The 19,423-nt window shown below is 34.4% G+C and overlaps 1 pseudogene across 1 annotated transcript; it reads left to right on the forward strand.

Moving 5' to 3' along the window:
- The first annotated feature begins 18,268 nt into the window (after positions 1–18,268).
- LOC308635898 (olfactory receptor 8G50-like) lies at positions 18,269–19,195 on the forward strand (annotated as a pseudogene). The gene has a single exon. The product of its transcript is annotated as an olfactory receptor 8G50-like (transcript).
- The last annotated feature ends 228 nt before the right edge of the window (positions 19,196–19,423 follow it).

Raw genomic sequence — 19,423 nt, forward strand, 5'->3', positions numbered from 1 at the left:
AAATGAACAGTTCTTCCTGGCTTTAGGCATCATGTGCTGTTTGTGTTTGGAGGGGTCAGGATAAGGCAGTAAATTTGTTCTAAAAATTCCTTGGCAATTTGGAAAAAAAAAATGACAATCTTTTTTTAAAGTTATCAATAAAGATGTTCCCTACCATACTGATATTATGATTTGAAAAAAATCATAAGCAACTGAAATAGTGAACAAAGACAAAAACTAAACAAAAGGTTACGCCCAATTATTTGAGTTGTAAGCATGGATTAGACTATGAATTTAATTTTAATTGCTATGAATAAGTGTGATTATTGCAATCTGATAAAACATGCTTTTGTTAAAAAAATAAGACTGAAGAATAAAATTCAATATTTCAAAAAATGTTTTATTTGTTACATAAAATTATCTAATGATGTTCATCTAGCTCCTGGAAATGACCATTCTACTTTCTGTTTCTATAATATTGACTATTTTAGATGCTTCCTATGAATAGAATGATACAGAATTTTTCTTTTTCTTTTCTTTTTTTTTCTTGCAAACTTATTTTCCTTAGCATAGAGTCTTCCAGATCCAATCGTGTTTTTGTAAATCACAGTAAATTTTCCTTTTCTAAAGCTGAATAGTATTCTAAGGTATGTACATAGCAAAGTTTCTCTATCCACTCATTTATTGCCAGCTATTTGGTTGTTTCCCTCTCTCAGCCACGGAGAATAATGCTGCATGAACACAGAACTGCAGGTCTCTCTTTGAGATCCTGATGACAATTCCTTTGGATATGTGTCCAGCATGAATTGCTGGACCTTATGGTCCCATTTTCATTATTAGATGAGCAACACAGCCAGCTGGGTGTTGTGGGAGGTGCAAATGTGGGTTAGATGTAAGTCTGGTCATCGAGGTTATTCTCTCCAAGAGGAAGCAGAGGGGCTCTGGTTTCCCTAGTAGTTTCAAGTCCTGTCTCCTCTGTTTATTCTTTGGTGACTCATGTTATTTTCTCACAACACTTATTTATACTTTTGGATGTGTTGATTGACAATTTGAGTCACGAAAATTGATATTTTCATAGAAATTTGGCAAGAATGTATATGCACATAACTAAATATTTGCATTTTGTGTTTTAGATATGTCAACTTCAACTGTTGCTACTGCAAAGCAGGAATTAACTGAGTTGGACAGAGGTATATTTTTATATACCTAAATCTATATGGGGATATGTTTATATTCAAATTCAGGTATATTACAGTTTTTGGATACAATGATCCACTTCCTTTCAATGATATTTAACTTTCAGTGAAGAAGACACAAGGAAAAAAATAGCTTCTCAAGTGACTTTAGGCAAGCTATGGCCTCTGTTGCTATATTTAAAAAACAACAAACAATAATATAAAGGTCTGAACCTTATTATGTTCAAGATTTTTTTCTCATTTTTAAGTTTCAAGTAAAATTGGAATCTGCAGAATGAGGGACTGGATTACTTACTAAGAGGATTAACCACTGGTCTAATAACTAATAGAATAAAAATTCTTTTTTTAAAGTTTGAACAAATTATAGTGGGTGATTTTATTTCATCTCTGACTAGAAACATTAGGTTGGCTGGTGGCCTCTTGTTTTGTGCTTCTAAGGCTTTTCCTCACATTTTTAAAATGGGGAGCTTTCTATCAATCCACCTCCAAGGTTGTAGCCACATCTAGTCTCAGCTCTGTTATTTTCTTGAGATCAAAATGCTCTATTCCATGAGATGCCCCTGCCTCCTAACTCATTTTCAAACCTTTTATAAGAATCAAACTGCAGTGCTGTGTCCTGGACTCTCGGGTGAGCAGAAACCCTGAGATTGATTATTATGTTGTGTTGTCTCTCTTGGATTCTTAGAGGATGCTGAGTTACTTCATCATGAATAAAAAAATAATTCTTAGTCTTTACTAATAATGAGTACCATAGATTTTTGTTCTCTCCGGGTACATGTTCAAGTCAGGAAAAGAGTACTTACTTTACTTCTAAGTTAGTCATAGCATCTATTGTTATGCAGTAATGATATCTTTATGTTGACTCTTTCTGTTCTTGGGTTAAAATCAGTTCTATTTGTAGTCATCTGATTTGTGCACTCAGAATAAGGCCCAGAGCATCCATCCTCCATGATACCTGATTCACTCTCCGTTGCTCTGACCACTCATCTTCTTGGTATGAATGGAAAGGGAGACTCAGTCACTCTTTATTATTCCCTTTCTTATTTGGGTGGCAGGAGAAGGTTGTCTTTCTCGTCAACATTAGACCACAGGCTGCCCTCTACTGTCCTCTACCTACTGAGGAAGTGTGTTCAGAAATAGGCCCATTTTAAGAGGACAGAAGAACAGATAGTCCTGTTATGAAGTAAATAATGTATAAAGTCATATACCACGTAGTACAATTTTAGCCAACAATGGAACACAATACTATGCTGGTCCCATAAGGTCATGACATTTGTTGACAAATGCAGAACTATGCTTTCAGGCCCTTTGGTTCTGCTTTTACCAAACGCTGTGCTTGTGTAGGCTCTTCACTTATCTATTTCCTCCCATTTTCAGGAAGCTTTTGCATTTATATAAATACATTCTCAGGAAGTATATAATTGCTGTGAATTCTTGTGAAGATGCTCTGTAACTTTTAAATTCTGTTTCATAGATTAAGAAGATAATGTTCAGTCTAATTGCTTTTTTCTCTACAGTGGGGCTTGGGATTTTGATTTGTGGCAAATATATTATTATAAACTCAATGTCTTTAATAGATACAGGACTATTCACACTCCTTATCTCTTCTTGAGTAATTTTTTATTTATGAAAGTTGGTATTCTTTCATACACATTATCCTAAGTCTAGGTCTGCGTTCTGTGGGCTATGGCCCTTCCTGTCAAATTAGTTTTGGAAACAATTGCACTGATATTTGGATTGGTCCTGTGTGTGGAACAACTTGTGCACTAGGAACCTGGAAGGTTGACCCCTAGTTCTGTAACCTAAACCTTTTGAACACTGTTTAAGAATAGGTCCATGTGAGTACAGCACAGAGGTAAGCACAGAGGTCCATATACAAACTTTGTGAAACTGGTTATTTTGACTCTGAACATTGCCAGAGAACTACACTTTTATTTATCGGTTACAACTTAATGAAGCTGAGGGACAAGGGAAAAGGAAAAGAAAGAAAATAGTCACACCCAGAAATAAAAACACTACACGAAGTTACTTATATGCTGATCCTAAAAAAGAAAAACATGGATTCATAGAAACAGGGTAGAGAAGTGCTTAGCAGAGGTGGGAAAATGAAGAGATAAAGGTCATGTCGGGTGAATAAGACTAGAGATCTTTCTGCAGCATGGTGACTATGGTCAATAATATTGTATTATACACAGGAAGTTTGCCAAGAAAACAATTTCAGATCTTTTTATCTAGACACACACACAAACACACAAAGAAACTGAAAAAAGATAAATATGTTAATTCCCTTGATTTTAATAACCATTTTACCATGAATATCAGAACATTGATGAACCTAAAATATTTAAAATTAAGAAATTTATGGTCTATAAAATAAAGTTTTTTAAACATAAAATATTTGTCATAAATAAACCATAATAAACATAAGAATATACAAATCAAAGAAATTAAAGAGAATGTCCAATATAGATGACTTATTACTTGTAATATTTTGGACTATACACTTTATGTATTCATATTGCTTATTTGCTAAGGCGTGTGTAGTTTATCTTCATTCAAGTACTTATGATACCCTTTAGCATATTATAGAGGTACTTGTGTGGAAATCAGAAACACCATTTTTGTTCTTGAGCACCTTACCTACTACAATATAATATAATGTGGAATTTTATGTATTTTACTATCTAAGAACACAAGGAAAACATAGTCTGAGTCTTCATATGACAGTAAGAACAGACATTCTGCAGGGGAATTTTTACAGGTAAAAAAAGGACCTGATTGCATTGTAGAGTAGAAATAGTATCTCCAAAGGCATTGAGGTTTGATAGTGTGTTTTGCAGAACTACAGATAACTTGGTGATTCTGGAGTATAATGATTAATAGGAAAAATATATATGGACATGAGGTTGGATATGTAGACACAGGCGAGTATAAAATCATTGTATATCATATTTAAAATTTTAGATAATATTCTAGAATTACTGGGTAGATAGAGGAACTGTTCAATGAGTACAAAATTATAGTTACACAATATGAACAAGTTTTAGATTCTGCTACACAATATAGCATGTATACTTCAGAAAACAGTGTGAAATCCTTTGAATCATAAAAGGGTAGACCTCAGGTTAAATGATCGTACCACATAACCCACATTCACATGTAGCACCTGCTCCAAAATGAGTAAAGGGATACAAGGAATCCTTTGGAGGAGATAGATACGTTTATTACCTTGAAGTTGTGATGAAATCATCCCTTCATGAATATGTCCTAACTTATAAAATTGTGCATAAACATCAAATGTTTAGATTTTTTTCTTTTTGTATATCAATTATATCAATAAAGGTGAAAAGAGAAGAACACATTAAATTTCATGTCTAAACCAATCCACATAAATTTCAAAGTATGATGTAATTCTATCCACATGAAAGCCCTGCATGCATAATATCATCTCTTACTTGAGTAAAATATTTCATTTTCCCTAGAATTATCTCACTATCCCAACTATACACAGCAGTCCTTTCCATGCCCCACTCAGTCCTTCTACTCAATTCATGTAGAAGTTTCATTTCTATTTGTAGTTGATATTAACAGGTCCACATAGCTGTCTCTGATTTCTGAGTACATAATGAATGCTCACATGGCCTACCATTCACATTCTGACTCATTTGCACACTGACTTGCATCACTCTCTCTTTTCTGAGCTATTTTCTGTACTCTTTCTCACTGACCTCCCTAAAGGCATGGGCCTTGATTTACAATGTGCCATGTCACAATCCAAGTCTCATTCTAGTTGTTTTCTACAAATTATTTTACTGAATTATTATATGATTTTTGTTATTGGAGAAGTATACAGCAAAATAAAAATAAAATAATAAATTTTATTTTATACTAGAGGATTTCACCATCACATTACAAAGTTTATTTCAATGAATGAATCCAGTATTCCTTAGGGACCTGATTCCTGTCATCAGTTAGAATTAGTTCCATCTATATTTCATAAAATATAATTATCTATAACTTTGCATATATAGGAAATAAATATTTCAGTAATAATTAGCAAGGTGATACCAATACGACAATACCTGCAGAGAAGGTTCGTCTGTCATCCTGTGAGCCATGGAGCACTTTCAGTCTCATCCCCTGAGCTGTTGCTATTTATTTGCTAGATTCCTATCAGGCTTGCTTCTCTTGAAGTACTGGTGAATTTTAGACATGGCTCAGATGTAAAATCATGAAATCAAGAGATGGAAAAACTGAAAAATAGTTCAGTTAAAAAGAGATTATAGTCTAAAACAAAAGAAGGGCTGATTATAGAAAGATATAGACATGTGAAGACAAAAAAAATTATGCACAGGATTGTCCAAGAATTTTTTTCTTTTCTCCTCACCGCTCTCCTTCCTTCTTTCTCTCCCTCTTTTCTTCCTTCTTCCCTCCCTCCCTCTCTTTCTCTATTTCATTCCTTTGTTATTAAACCAGGAATCATACATTGACATTAAATTTTTATTTCAGAATATTTGAAAATGCATACCAAGATTGCAGGGTTATTACAGAAATGTCTCCCATACCTTGCACTCTGTTTTTTTTTTTTTTTTTTTGACTGTCAACATTATAGTGGTGAACTTGCCAAAGCTAAGGAACCATTATTGACACATCGTTATTATCTGAAGTCCCACTTTATTTCATTAGTTTTCATTTCTTTTTAGGCTCTGCTAGACTGTCACAGTGTCTCAGACTTGTTAGTGACGATTTTGATAGTGTTAAGGATCTTTTAGTTCCATGCCCACGCTTAATATTAGCCATTTCTCCAAGGAGTTCCAGTTACCTTTATTGAACAACCTTTATTTGAAGAACAGTATTAAAAACCCATCATAGCCTGGAAGCTGAATATGCTCATTGCTACTGGGGTATCATTGCTTCTGATTCCCTCAGCTGACAGAACCAGGAGATACATGAGTACATACTAGCCTGTATTCATGAACATGCTACCAATATGCCTCTATTTGTGTCTGCTTTGAGCTGAACATCAGTTCATAGTAATATTTCCTACTCTCATACAGTACCATATGGTTCACTCTAGAAATCCTCCATCGCTCATCTGTAACCCTCTGCTTCACGAGACCTGCTTGTCATTATCCACTGAACACTTTCCTATTTGTTTATTCCTAGTATGCAGTTATAGTGGTTTCATAATTGTTGACCAGTACCTTTATGAGAAAAACCTGTGTGTTAGTCAACTTTGTGTCACTGTGATCAAAATACCAGGAAAGAACAACTTAGTGGAGGAAAATTTTATTTTGGCTCATGGTTTTAGAGACACAGCCCTTCTTCATTGGGGACAGTAACTCTTGGTCAAATGTGATGCAGAACATCTTATAAGGCAGAAGGGCATGACAGAGAACAGCTGCTCAGTCATGATAGCCAGGAAAGAGAAGAGAAGAGAAGAGAGAGAGAGAGAGAGAGAGAGAGAGAGAGAGAGAGAGAGAGAGAGAGAGAGAGAGAGAGAGAGAGAGAAATAGTTCTGATCACCAGGGACAAAATATAAAACCTGAGGTCATGTCCCCAGTAACGTTTTTCCTCCAGCCACACCCTACTAGCCTATACTTACTATCCTGATTGGATTATAATGCTCATAGTCTAATTGTTTCACCTTTGAACACTCTTGAATTATCTCACACATGAGTTTTTGGGGGACTCCTCACATCAAAATTATAACAACTTTATCTACAACTTTATCAAATACAGCACAAAATTAGACAATTTATTTTGTTTCTAACTTTGTTATTTCTACTCATTTCCTAAATTGTTTGGGTCAACACCTTTCATCTTCAACCCCTTCACTGAGATTATTTCATAAAGTACCTTCAAAATGACACATACCTAAATGAGCAACTTTCACTAAAAATTACAACTGATTACCTATTTGTCCAAGCCTTGAATAAGCAGAAGAGGATTAAAATCATGGTTTTAAATATTTCAGAAATTGTGTTCAGATGGGAAGCTGTTGTCAAGACCTCCTAGAACCATATCTATGAGGTGTTGACTTCTAGACCTTAAATAATCATTGCTTCTTCTCAATCCAGAGAGACTATTATATACAAGGGAAATAATGAGAGTTTCATACAAAAAAATCAAAAAAGGAAATTTTAATTGCTCTTATATCCCAAAAGATCATTCCTAATGAAAGTAAATCCTGAGGGAGCTTCCACCTATACATGGTTATGACAGCTCTTATGTCTCAAAACTCTAGATAAAAATGACATTACTTTTGGGAGTGCCTTGGGTAGAATTATGAGGAAGTTGGAAGAGGAAATCATGGCAATTGATTCATAAAATGTAAATGAACTACTCGGAAATTGAGATCTGTACTGTGATCCCCAAAGTAAATGAGATCACAGGAGTCTGTTTGTAACTGCCTCCATCAACATCAAGAGGAATCAGCCTTGGAGAGCTCATCCAGGAGCCATATTAGAACTGCAGAGGGGTGTAGTCTACAGAAAATGGAAACCCAGATCCCTAAGTTTGCAATTAGGTCTGTATTGGCTTATCAGAGCCTAGCACACCTGTGGAAAGTAGAAACTAGGACATTTTGCCCAAGGGAACACAGGTAAGAGAGGCTCAAGATAGTTGGGCTCTTCCTAGCTCCATGCATGAGTCCTGTGGCTGGTGGGGACTGACAGGCTATAGCTGGTCAGAAGGTTGGAAGAGAGAGTGTGAGCGCATTTTGCTCTCAGCTTGCCCAGCCAGCTGCTCTGGCACCCACCAGCTTCCCGAGACCCTCCTGGGCCAGGACCCCAGGTTCATGCACCAGAATGGTCCCCAGCTCCCTCCCTAGTCTGACATCCACCACTTAGCCAGTTATGCCCGCAGCTTAGTCTCCAGCCCATAACCCTGCATAACAGGATGCTTCTTCCCACCAGAACTTCTCACCAGCACACATGTCCAGCATGCAGCTTTGCAGTCAGTCCACAGGTCCTGGCACCCGGTACTGACCCTCCCAGTACAGATCAACTGGGCCCTGACATGGCCAGGCCCAAACTTGCCCATAGTAGCTTTGCAGCCAGACGTGCACAGTAGAGCATATAGCTTAGTAGCCAGTTTTCAGGTCCTGGTGCCCAGCCCTGATCAACCTGCCACCTAGCTGTGGCCAAGTGGTTTGCCACCCACCCACAACCCAGCTTTCCCTAATTGCCACTTTGCCTCAAGTCTTGCAGCCAGGCCTGCCCACACTAATCTCCCAGGAAGGGGAATTGGGAAGTCTTAAACCTAAATCTTCAACTTGGTGAGCAACACAATAAAAGGAAGGATGCATAACACAGGGCCCATACTCCCAAGCTTAGATCATACCACAAGAAGAATCAAAAAGAAAACCAGATGGATATAAACAGTGAACACATACACTTAACTATTTTGTTCACCATAGTGGATGCAATACACAAATATCTTAACATCTCATCAGGATTTTTCTTTTTTTGTTAGTTTTGTTGTTGCTTATTTGTTGTGGTAGTAGTTCTGTTTCGGTATTTAAATTTGGGTTTTCATATTGGATTTTTGTTTTATTTGAATGTGTACTGACTGATTCAGGAATTCCTGCACATATTCCTTCCTTCCTTTCTTTCTTTCTTTCTTTCTTTCTTTCTTTCTTTCTTTCTTTCTTTCTTTCTTTCTTTCTTTCTTTCTTTCTTCTTTTCATTGTAGTCTTTTATTGAAGGTGTTATTTTCCCATTTTCTATATTTTGAGGGTTAGAATTTCTGTTAGCTTATTTTTATTTTGTTTTGTATCATTTTTATCACTACTCTGTCTCCCTCTTTTCTCTACTCCTGACACCCAAAGCCCATTCTCCCTCTCCTTTATATTCTACTTTTATGTACCCTTTCGAACTAACAACATATCCTATGTTACCAGTACATCTACTCTATTCATCCTTTGATGTTGCAAACACTTTTCTATCCTCCTATCTCTTCCTTACACATACTCAACTTATCCTTAATACTTCTGAATACTAAGGAGCCTGTAACATTTATCCCCCTCAACAACATCATAGCAATAATTAATACAGGAGAAGGCAGAGACAACATCTATTTTTTAATTTTAAGCCGGTCATAATACATAATTATATACTGTTTTTTACTAATGGAAATTGCTGATTGCACTATCCCTCCATATGGCATCAGTTAACACTAGATATCAAAATAGAAACTAAGGACCAGGTCCACTGATATGTATTGTTTACATATATTGTTGATATTATTGCTCACCAATCTGTGAGTTCCCAGTAACATAGAGGGACACAAAAACAATATGAAAAAATATCTCAATAATACTATTGAGTGTAAATGGACTAAACTGATGAATCAAAAAACACAGACTGGCAGATTGGGATAAAAATCAAGACCCAAAAATATGCTGTCTCCAAGAGACTTATCTTGTAGGCAAAGACATCCACAGACTGAAGGTCAAAGGATAGGAAAAACATATCACTCACTTGGATTATGTAAACAAGCAGGATTCTCTATCCTCATAGAAGATAAAGTGAACTTCAAGCCAAAGATAATTAGACGGTAGAAGGGACCAAAAATGTCATTTCATACTGCTTAAGGGTATTATACATCAATAAGACATAACAATTATAAATATTTATGCCCCAAACATAAATATTTGGAAAATATTTGTTTGGGACAAAATATAGTGGAGCACCTATATACATCAAACAAACCCTTCTCAACTTCAAGAAACAAATAGACCACAACACAATAAAAATGGGTTACTTTAACATGCCTCTCTCATCACTAGATAGATCCTCCAAATAAAAACTGAAGGAAGAAACTATAGAATTAAAAAATAAAATTAATAATTTAAACTTAACAGATGAGTAGAATATTTAATTCATCAAAGACTGAATACACTTTCTTCTCAGCAACACATTGCTCCATATCTAAAATAGACCATATCTTAGGGCCCAAAGCAACTTCTAGCAAATACAAGAGAGAGAGAGAGAGAGAGAGAGAGAGAGAGAGAGAAAGATGATATCTTACATTCTATAAGATCCTAATGGAATGAAATTAGAAACCAAAGATAAAATAAAAATAGAAGATATTCTAAATAATATGCTATTTATATGGAGATTAAATAATATGTTATTGAATGACCAATGGATAGAAGAAGAAATAAGGATGAAATAAAAAACACTTAGAGATAAAAGAGAATCGTGAAGCAACTTATCAAAATCTCTAGGAACAATATGAAAGCATTTCTAAGAGGAAAATTCATTGCACTGAGAACATTCTTTAAAAGAATAGAAAGTCACCAAATAAATAAACTAACATTACATCTAAAAACTGTAGAAAAAGAAGAACAAATCAAATCTAAAAGCAGTAGAAGACTAGAAATAATTAGAATCAGAGCCAAAATCAATGAAATTGAAACAGAAAAAATTAAAAATAGATGAAACAAAAAGTCATCTCTTTGAAAAAATAAAATAAAAAGTGGAGAAACCCTTAGCCAAGCTAATAAAGAAAATGAGACAAAAACTCAAACCATTAACATTCATAATTAAAAAGGAAATATCACCATGGACATGATTAAAATCCAGACAATAATCAGAAACTCTTTTGAAAATCTATATTTCAATAAAATAGAGAAGTATATAATATTGACAAATTTCTAGAGACATCTGACCTACCCAAATTGAAAGAGGAACACATAGAAAATTTGAACACATCAATTTCAAGCAATGAAATTGAAGATGCCATCAAAAACCTACCAATAGAAAAAGGCCCAGGAGCAGATGGAATCTTAGCCGAGTTTCACCAGACCTTTAAAGAAGAATTTACACCAATACTCCTCAAATTATTCCACAAAATAGAAAAGGAGGGAACCCTTCCAAACTCATTCTATGAAGAAAGTATCACCCTGATAGCAAAACCAGAATATCTTTACTACTTGCTCCTCAGATAGAGCATTAATCTCCAGGATACACAAAGAGCTCAAAATACTCAACACCAAGAAAACATATAGCCCAGTCAATGAATAGGCAAAGGGCCTAAACAGACAATTCAATGAAGAAGACATACAATCAGTCAAAAAATATATAAAAAAATATTCAACATTTATAGCAATTAGAGGAATGTAAATTAAAACTACACTGAAATTCCTTCTCATTCCAGTCAGAATGGCAATTATCAAGAACAAGTAATAAGAAAATGTTTGTGAGGATATAGGAAAAAAATGGATAGTAATGCATTGCTGGTGGGACTGCAAATTGGAAAGCAATATGAAAATTCCTTAGAAAACTTCAAAAAGAACTACCATTTGACCCAGTTATTCCACACCTCAGTTTATACACAAAGGACTTAAGATCAGCATACTACAGTGACACAGTTACATCAATGTTTATAGAATATCAATTCACAATAGCCAAGCTATAGAACCAGCCTAGGTGCCCTTCAACACATAAATGGATAAATAAATTGTGGTGTATATATACAAATGGAATAACACTCAGCCATAAAAAAGAATGACTTTATGATCTTTGCCAGTAAATGAATGGATCTGGAGATCACATGCTAAGTGAAATAAATCATTCCTAAAACACAAAGGTCAAATGTTTTTGTTGATATGTGGAAGCTAAACCACAAAAAAGATAAAGGGAGGGCAAGGAGAGAATTTCAATAGATTAGACAAAGAGGAATGAGGGAAAAGGAGAGGGATAGAAATAGGAAAGACCATAGAATCAATCTAACATAATACCTAAGTGAATCCCACCATCATGTACAGCCACAACAATGGGGTCCTAATTAGAATAAAATATATTCCTTGTTGTATAATTTTATCAAAATGGATTCTACTGTCATGTATAACTAAAAAGAACCAATAAAAAAATCAGTCTGAAACCCTTCGTTCTGAGTTTATAGAGTCAGAAACAGTTTGACTCAATCATGAGTTCACATTTTCTTACTCACAACATTATTCAGCTTTTCTAGTATAGAATTGGGCCAGAATTGGGGATTATTGTCCTCTGCAAGAGGTGGCCATTGATGATTCTAAAGAGAGGAGAGAGACATCAGAAAGCAGTTAATCTTTGTATTTCAGAAAATTTCCCCAATTATGATGTGAGTTAGATTTCTTCTATTACATTTGTTCTTATTATTTTGTACTTGATTTTTTTTCTCTAGCAAAGACAAAGGGACATGTTAAATTGACCATGAATCTGCCTTGTATCTGATACTTAATAGTCAATTGCTAGAAAGTGCTAGGCTTTTCTTGTCTATGTATTAGAGAGAAAAATAGTTTATGCTAGGAAAAGGTATCATTTCTTAGTCAATATAGCATATTTTCATTTGTTTTTGGAAGGAGAGAGAAATGCTACACTGTGTGGGAGAAAACATAATAAGAATATTTGGCATAAATTCAGACATACCGAATTGCACAACCGAGAACCTAGATCAGGAGAGCTTACAGGATGGTGAGGAATGAGTAGGATGTGATGGGATGCTTTTTGTGTTCTGCATGGAGTCATAACACATTCATTGAAATGACGCTGGCATTTTATAAAGGTCACTGTTTTCAACTGTATATGCAATGATTTTTATTATGTCCACATAGTTGTACAACTACATGCTCTACTTGTAGAATATGCTCATCAAACCTCAAACAATTCTCAGTACCCATTAGCAGTCCCATCCATCATCTCCTTCAAATGGCCTTGGCAGACACTAAGCTACTCTCTGTCTCTATATATTGGCCCATTCTGGAAAGTGGAATGAATCTGACACAGCTTTCCTATGGACACATGTGAATATAACACAATGAATCCCCACATTGCATACAACCACAAGACTGAGATCTCAATTAGAAAATATATAGTCCGTGTTTGTATAAACCTGGTATAAATGGAATCACACTACATACGGCCTTTTGTGTCTGGTTTCTTTCACTTGTTTCGGGTCGGCTCATGACATGGCAACATCTCAGCACTCATTTCTTCTACTATAGAATAATGCTCCATTGTATGGCTATTCTACATTTTGCTAGTCCATTCATCAGTGAATGGGCATTTGTGTGACCTCTATTCTTTGGATCTAATAAATAAAGCTGCTCTGAACATCCATGTCCAAGGTTTTGTGTGGATGTATGTTTACAGTCTGTAAATAAGTGCTCAACAGTGAAACCTCCAGGCCAAAGGTAACTCTTTAATAACTTGAAAAACATCAAACTCATTTCCTAATGGTTTGTGCCATTGTGCAATCCCACCAGCAAGGGACGAGGGGTCACATTTTTTACATTCTTGTCAGCTATCTGGCTGGATATGCAGTATTATCTCTCTGTGGTTTTGACTCAAATTCACAAAATAAAGGATGATAATAAACAAATTTTCAGGTGCTTATTGGTCACCTGTGTACGTGAATTAGAAGATTATTTATTCAAATCCTCTGACCTACTTTAAATTTGGCTGTTTGTCCTTTTAATTGTTCAGTTTTAAGAATTTTTTCTATCCTGAGTACAATTGATTCCTTAGTTATGTTATTTAAATTTGTTTTATTTAATAACTTCTGTTGTTTTTTTTTACTTTCTGAATGGTATACATTAAGGCAAAAAATATTTTTATTTTTGTGATGTCAAATTTACACTTTTTTTCTATTATATTCTCTGGTTTTGGCATCTTATCTAAGAACCAATCATCAAATTCAAGGGCATAAGGATTTAATTCATTTTAAAAATATTATTTTATATTATCATATTTGATATATATTAACATATATATATCAATATTATATATTTTCATGTTTTGTTTAAATATAATTATATATTATCATATCATATTATTATATATTATCATATTTGGTTCTATGTCCTATTCAAGTTAATTTTGGGGAATTTTATGAGAAATAAGAAACTTTAATTAAAATGAAATATATAAAGTATGTAAAAGATCTCTACAAGGAAAATTATACAACTCTGAAGAAAAACTTGAAGAAAACATTAGAAGATGAAAGACCTCCCTTTTTAATTAACAGGCAGAATTAATATTTTTGAAATGGTCATTTTACCAAAATCTCTATACGGATTCAATGCAAAGCCCATTAAAATACTAATGATGTTTTTCATAGAATTAGAAAAAACTTTTAGTCCTTAAATTCATTTAAATATTCAGAATATACAAAGTATTTTCTAAGCAAAAATAAACAAACAAAAATACTGGAACCATCACAATACCTGACCTCAAGCTATACTTCAGAGCTATAGTAACAAAAACTACATGGCATTGGCATAAAAACAGACACACACACACACACATACACACACACACAACCATGGAACAGAATAGAAGAAACACAGACAGACGCATATAGATGCAGTCAATTGATTCTTGACAAAGATGTCAAAAACATGTTGGAGGAAATACAGCTTATTAAAACAAGATGCCTGCAAAATGGATTATCCATATGTAGAAGAATGAAATTACATCTCTTCACTCACCCTGTGGAAAACTAAACTCAAAATGAATCAAAGACCTATAAATTAGAGCAGAAAAAAATATAATCCTATAAGAAAATGTAGGATCAACATTTCTGCATGTTGGTGCAGGCAATGACTTTCTCAACCAGACCCCTGAAGCTCAGGAAATTATGTCAAGAATTAATAAATGTGATGACATCAAATTAAAAAGCTCCTCACAGGAAAGGAAACAATTACAATATGAAGAAAGAAACTATAGAATAAGAGGAAATGTGTTAGCTATTCTCAGAAAATACTAATATCAAGAATGTATAAAACTTTAAAAAATCAAATAACGCAATCAATAAATAACAATTGAACAAAACAGACATTTATCCAAAGAAAACCTACAAACTGGAAACAAATGTATGAAAAAATGGTTAATGTTCTTAGCAATAATGGAAATATAAATCAAAACTAGTGATTTCATCTCATTCCAGTTAGAAGGAAAGCCATTAAGAATACAGAATATAATAAATACTCAAGAGTATATAGGGGAAAGGAAATATTTCCATTATTAGTGGGAATATAAATTGAACAACTGCTATAGAAATCAGTATGAAGGCTCCTCAAATGACTGGGAATGGAACCACTAATGACCCAACTATACCACCTCATTGTTCTGAAGAGTTAAAGTCATTATAATATATAATGTAAATGTACTCATGTTTATAGCAGCACAATTTACCATGGTCAAATTATGGAATTAGCTTAGGTGTTTATCAATGAATACATGGATAAAGAAGATGTAGTATCACAATGGAGTTTTACTCTGCATAAGGAATAATTATGTCATTTGAAGGAAAATGGATGAACCTTGGGAGCATTCTGTTTAGCAATACAAGTCAAACTCAAATAATCAAGGGTTGTATGTTTTCTTTTATATGTGGAAACTAGAGAGGGAAAATAAATGCTGGTGGTAGATCTCATGAAAATAGGAGACCAGTAGAGTAGAAAAACAGAATGGGGTCAGGGGGAGGCAGAGGAAGTTTAGGAAATGGGAAATCATATTGACCAAGTTATATTATTGTATTGCATGGATGTAGGACTATGTAACAATGAATCCCTCTTTTATGCATAATTATAATGTACCAATTAAGATATAGAAAAAATAAAATGTATAAAACATAAAATATTTTAACACCTATGAAAATTCACAAGAAAGCTGTGTGGAGTAGTCTATATACTATCTCTACAATATGTGTGGAGTAGTCTATATACTACTCCACATGCTGTGTGGAGTACTCTATATACTATCTCTACAATTCTGTGTCCATTCCTGTGGTCTTGTCTTCATTCTCACAGCTTCCCCACCCCAAATGGCTTCCTGACTCCTCCCCGAGGATTCAAATTTTACACACATGTCAATGACAAAGACAACACCTTAATTCTCATGCATTTGTCATCAGTCCAGGTCACGATTAGGTGCACCTCTGTTTCATGACCCTTACTGTAATGATTCGGCCACTGGTATTATTTACTATTAATGATTGATGTGGATTACACTTATAAAAATAATCAAATTCTTGAGAACAAAACTTGTGTATTGTTTTTCATTCTATTTTTAATTCTGAGGTTATATCCTTATTAATGAGCAACATTTTTCATGTGGCTATAAATTATGATATTAGGTTTTTGCCCTTTAAAATATTAAATGGTAGACTTTAGCAAAACACCAGAATAAAGGTCTGTATGCAAGAATAAATTCAAAATATTCCAGGTAAATTTAATTCTGAAAACTAACTGCAATTATTTTCTCAAAATTATATAATATTTAGTGGATATTTGGTAAAAACATAAAATACAATTTGACTTCCCATCATTTTAGAATGATAATAAAGTCTGTACCATATATGTTTTAATTGTTGCTCCATTTTTCTCTTTTACTTTATAAGGAAAAATGTCCTCATCTCTCTTTTTTAGTCTTGTTAGGTATTCCTCACTGGTCATTTTCAGTATCAAATATATTTGAGCATAAAAGTTCAGTGAAAATTTTAGCTTTTATTCACATTCAAATAAAAAATTCTAAAAGCTACTGTATTATGAATGTATCATATCAAATACAGAGAATAGAGGTCAAGTACAACAATTTCAAGTCTTACAAAATTGGTTTCTTTCCCTGATTAAATAATATTCCTTTCCTTTGCAAAAAAAAAAAAAAAAAGTTTCTTTAAACAATTCCTTCAGTGTATGTCTCAAAAGTTTCCAGAAATTTTTATTTTTAAATATCATGGCATGAAATTCAGTAGAACTCTAACAATATCTCTCACATGCTCCTTTTTCATCTATAATCAAATAAGAACATTGACAACATTAAACACTTGAGAACAAGTGTGGAACAAGACATATAAAATTGTAGATTTTCCCCAGATTTGACAACTTGAGGGATGAGGTTCCAATGGTAGATCATTATCAATGGTTGCTCCTAATTAGACTCTTATTGTCTATACACAGCATAGGAAATCATTGCATCAGCCAAATTTTAAAGAAATCCAAGTGTCCTTGGGCATGAGTTTTAGCAGAGAGCAGGATTAGTGACTCAAAAAATACCTTTGGACTATCATCTCCTCACACATGTAATTTTCCCTCCAGAGAAATTGAGAAGAACAAACAGGCAACATCAAACTATCTGGGAAGAAGAAGAGGTATGTTTTCATCCCATAATTTTATTTTTACATTTTGAAATCTACTAATAGAGTTGCACGTGGCTGTTTATCTGCCTCTCCCAGTCCTCATAGTAAGAGCCACACCCCCGTGTGAACACAAATTCCCTCATCATTTCCCTGTCCTCTGCAGAATGAAATCATTGCAAATGCTTCCTTGTTTACCCTTTCAACTCAGGCATTGTAAGGGTTTTATTCATTCATTTTGATTTTGCAAGTGGATTTTTGATTGTTCAATGCAAGTGTGTAGAAAAACAGAGTGAGGTAGTTGATCTTTTATTCTACACTTTGCTTCACTTTTGAATTAGTTCTAACAGTTCATTTTATAGATATTTTTAGGACTTTCTATATACAATATTATGATACTTATAAATGAAGATAGTGGTTCTAATCTAAGTTTTCTTATAATTTACTTTCGTTATAATCTTTGCCAGACCTCTAGTGTGATATTGAATAAAAGCACAGAGAGTGGGTATCTTGTCTTGTTCATTATCTTAGGAAGAAAGACTTTCAGTCTTTCATAATTATGTGCAATATTTCTGTGGGATTTTTTTTTAAATGCTACTGTTATTTTACCATAAAGAGGTACTTTTTTTTTTTTTCACTTGAGAAGATTACATATAAAGCACGAAAACTACTTGGATAACTCAAAGTTTTCAGAACAGTTCTATGGGACTTCAGGGACTGGATAATACTAATATAAAATGTTAAAGCAGAGAGCACACATAGGAAAAGATTCATCTTATACTTATTTACATCTCACATATTCCTGTGATCATAACATCATTGACAGCTGACAATAGAGAACAAGTGAAATGGAGATTCTCTGTGTGAAAAGATTTGGATTCTACTTCAGACTCCCTGGTGTGATTGGAAAATACATACTTATTTCAAAAATTTTCTTTTTTTTTCCTATTGAGAATTTTCATAAGAAAATGGCAGAAGGAAATCATTCTACAGTGACTGAGTTTATCCTGGCTGGATTAAAAGACAAACCAGAGCTCCAGCTGTCCCTCTTCCTCCTCTTCTTTATAATCTATGTGCTCACAGTGGCAGGGAACCTGAGCATGATCACACTGATTGGTCTCAGCTCTCACCTGCAAACCCCCATGTACTACCTGCTCAGCAGTCTCTCCTTCATTGACCTTTGCCATTCTACTGTGATAACCCCTAAAATGCTGATGAACTTTGTGACAGAGAAAAACACATCTCCTACCCTGAATGCATGACTCAGCTCTACTTCTAACTTATTTTTGTTGTTGCAGAGTGTCACATATTGCCTGTAATGGCATATGACTGCTACATTGCCATCTGTAACCCCTTGCTTTACAATGTAACCTAATCAAATCTGTCCCTGGATGGTGGTCGGGGTGTATAGCATGGGCGTGATTGGTTCCACAGCTTACACAGCCTGCATGCTGAGAGTGCTTTTCTGTAAGAATGCTATAATAAACCATTACCTCTGTGATCTTTTTCCACTCTTGGAGCTCTCTTGCTCTAATACATTTCTAAATGAGGTAGTTCTTTTGTGCTTAAGTGTGTTTAATATCTTTGTCCCAACCCTGTTCATCCTCAGCTCTTATATCTTCATCATAGCCAGCATCCTGTGTATTCGCTCCACTGAGGGCAGAGCCAAAGCCTTCAACACCTGCAGCTCCCACATCTCAGCTATTGCTCTCTTCGTTGGTTCCCTGGCATTCATGTATCTGCAGCCATCATCAGTCAGCTTCAAGATTCAAGGGAAAGTATCATTTGTGTTTTATACAACTGTTGTGCCCATGCTGAACCCTGTGATCTACAGCCTGAGGAATGAGGATGTCAAAGTGACCCTAAGTAAACTTCTTGAAAAGAGAAGTTTGTGAAAGAGGCTATTTTGCTTTAGGAAACATGTATAATTTGTACAGATTTAGTGAGTAAACAATTATGAAAAAAGAACAAATGTCCACAAGTCATAAATTATTGCTAGTTTTTAATTATTTGAGAAGAAAAATAAAGTGCCAAGTGTAGTAAAGCCAGAATTAAAGACCAGACTGGTAGTCAGTGTAGATAGGTAATTGGGTCGGCTTGATAAAATGGAGGCTGATTTGGGT

This window comes from Spermophilus citellus (assembly GCF_964194105.1).
Source record: "Spermophilus citellus genome assembly, chromosome: 2".
NCBI lineage: Eukaryota > Metazoa > Chordata > Mammalia > Rodentia > Sciuridae > Spermophilus > Spermophilus citellus.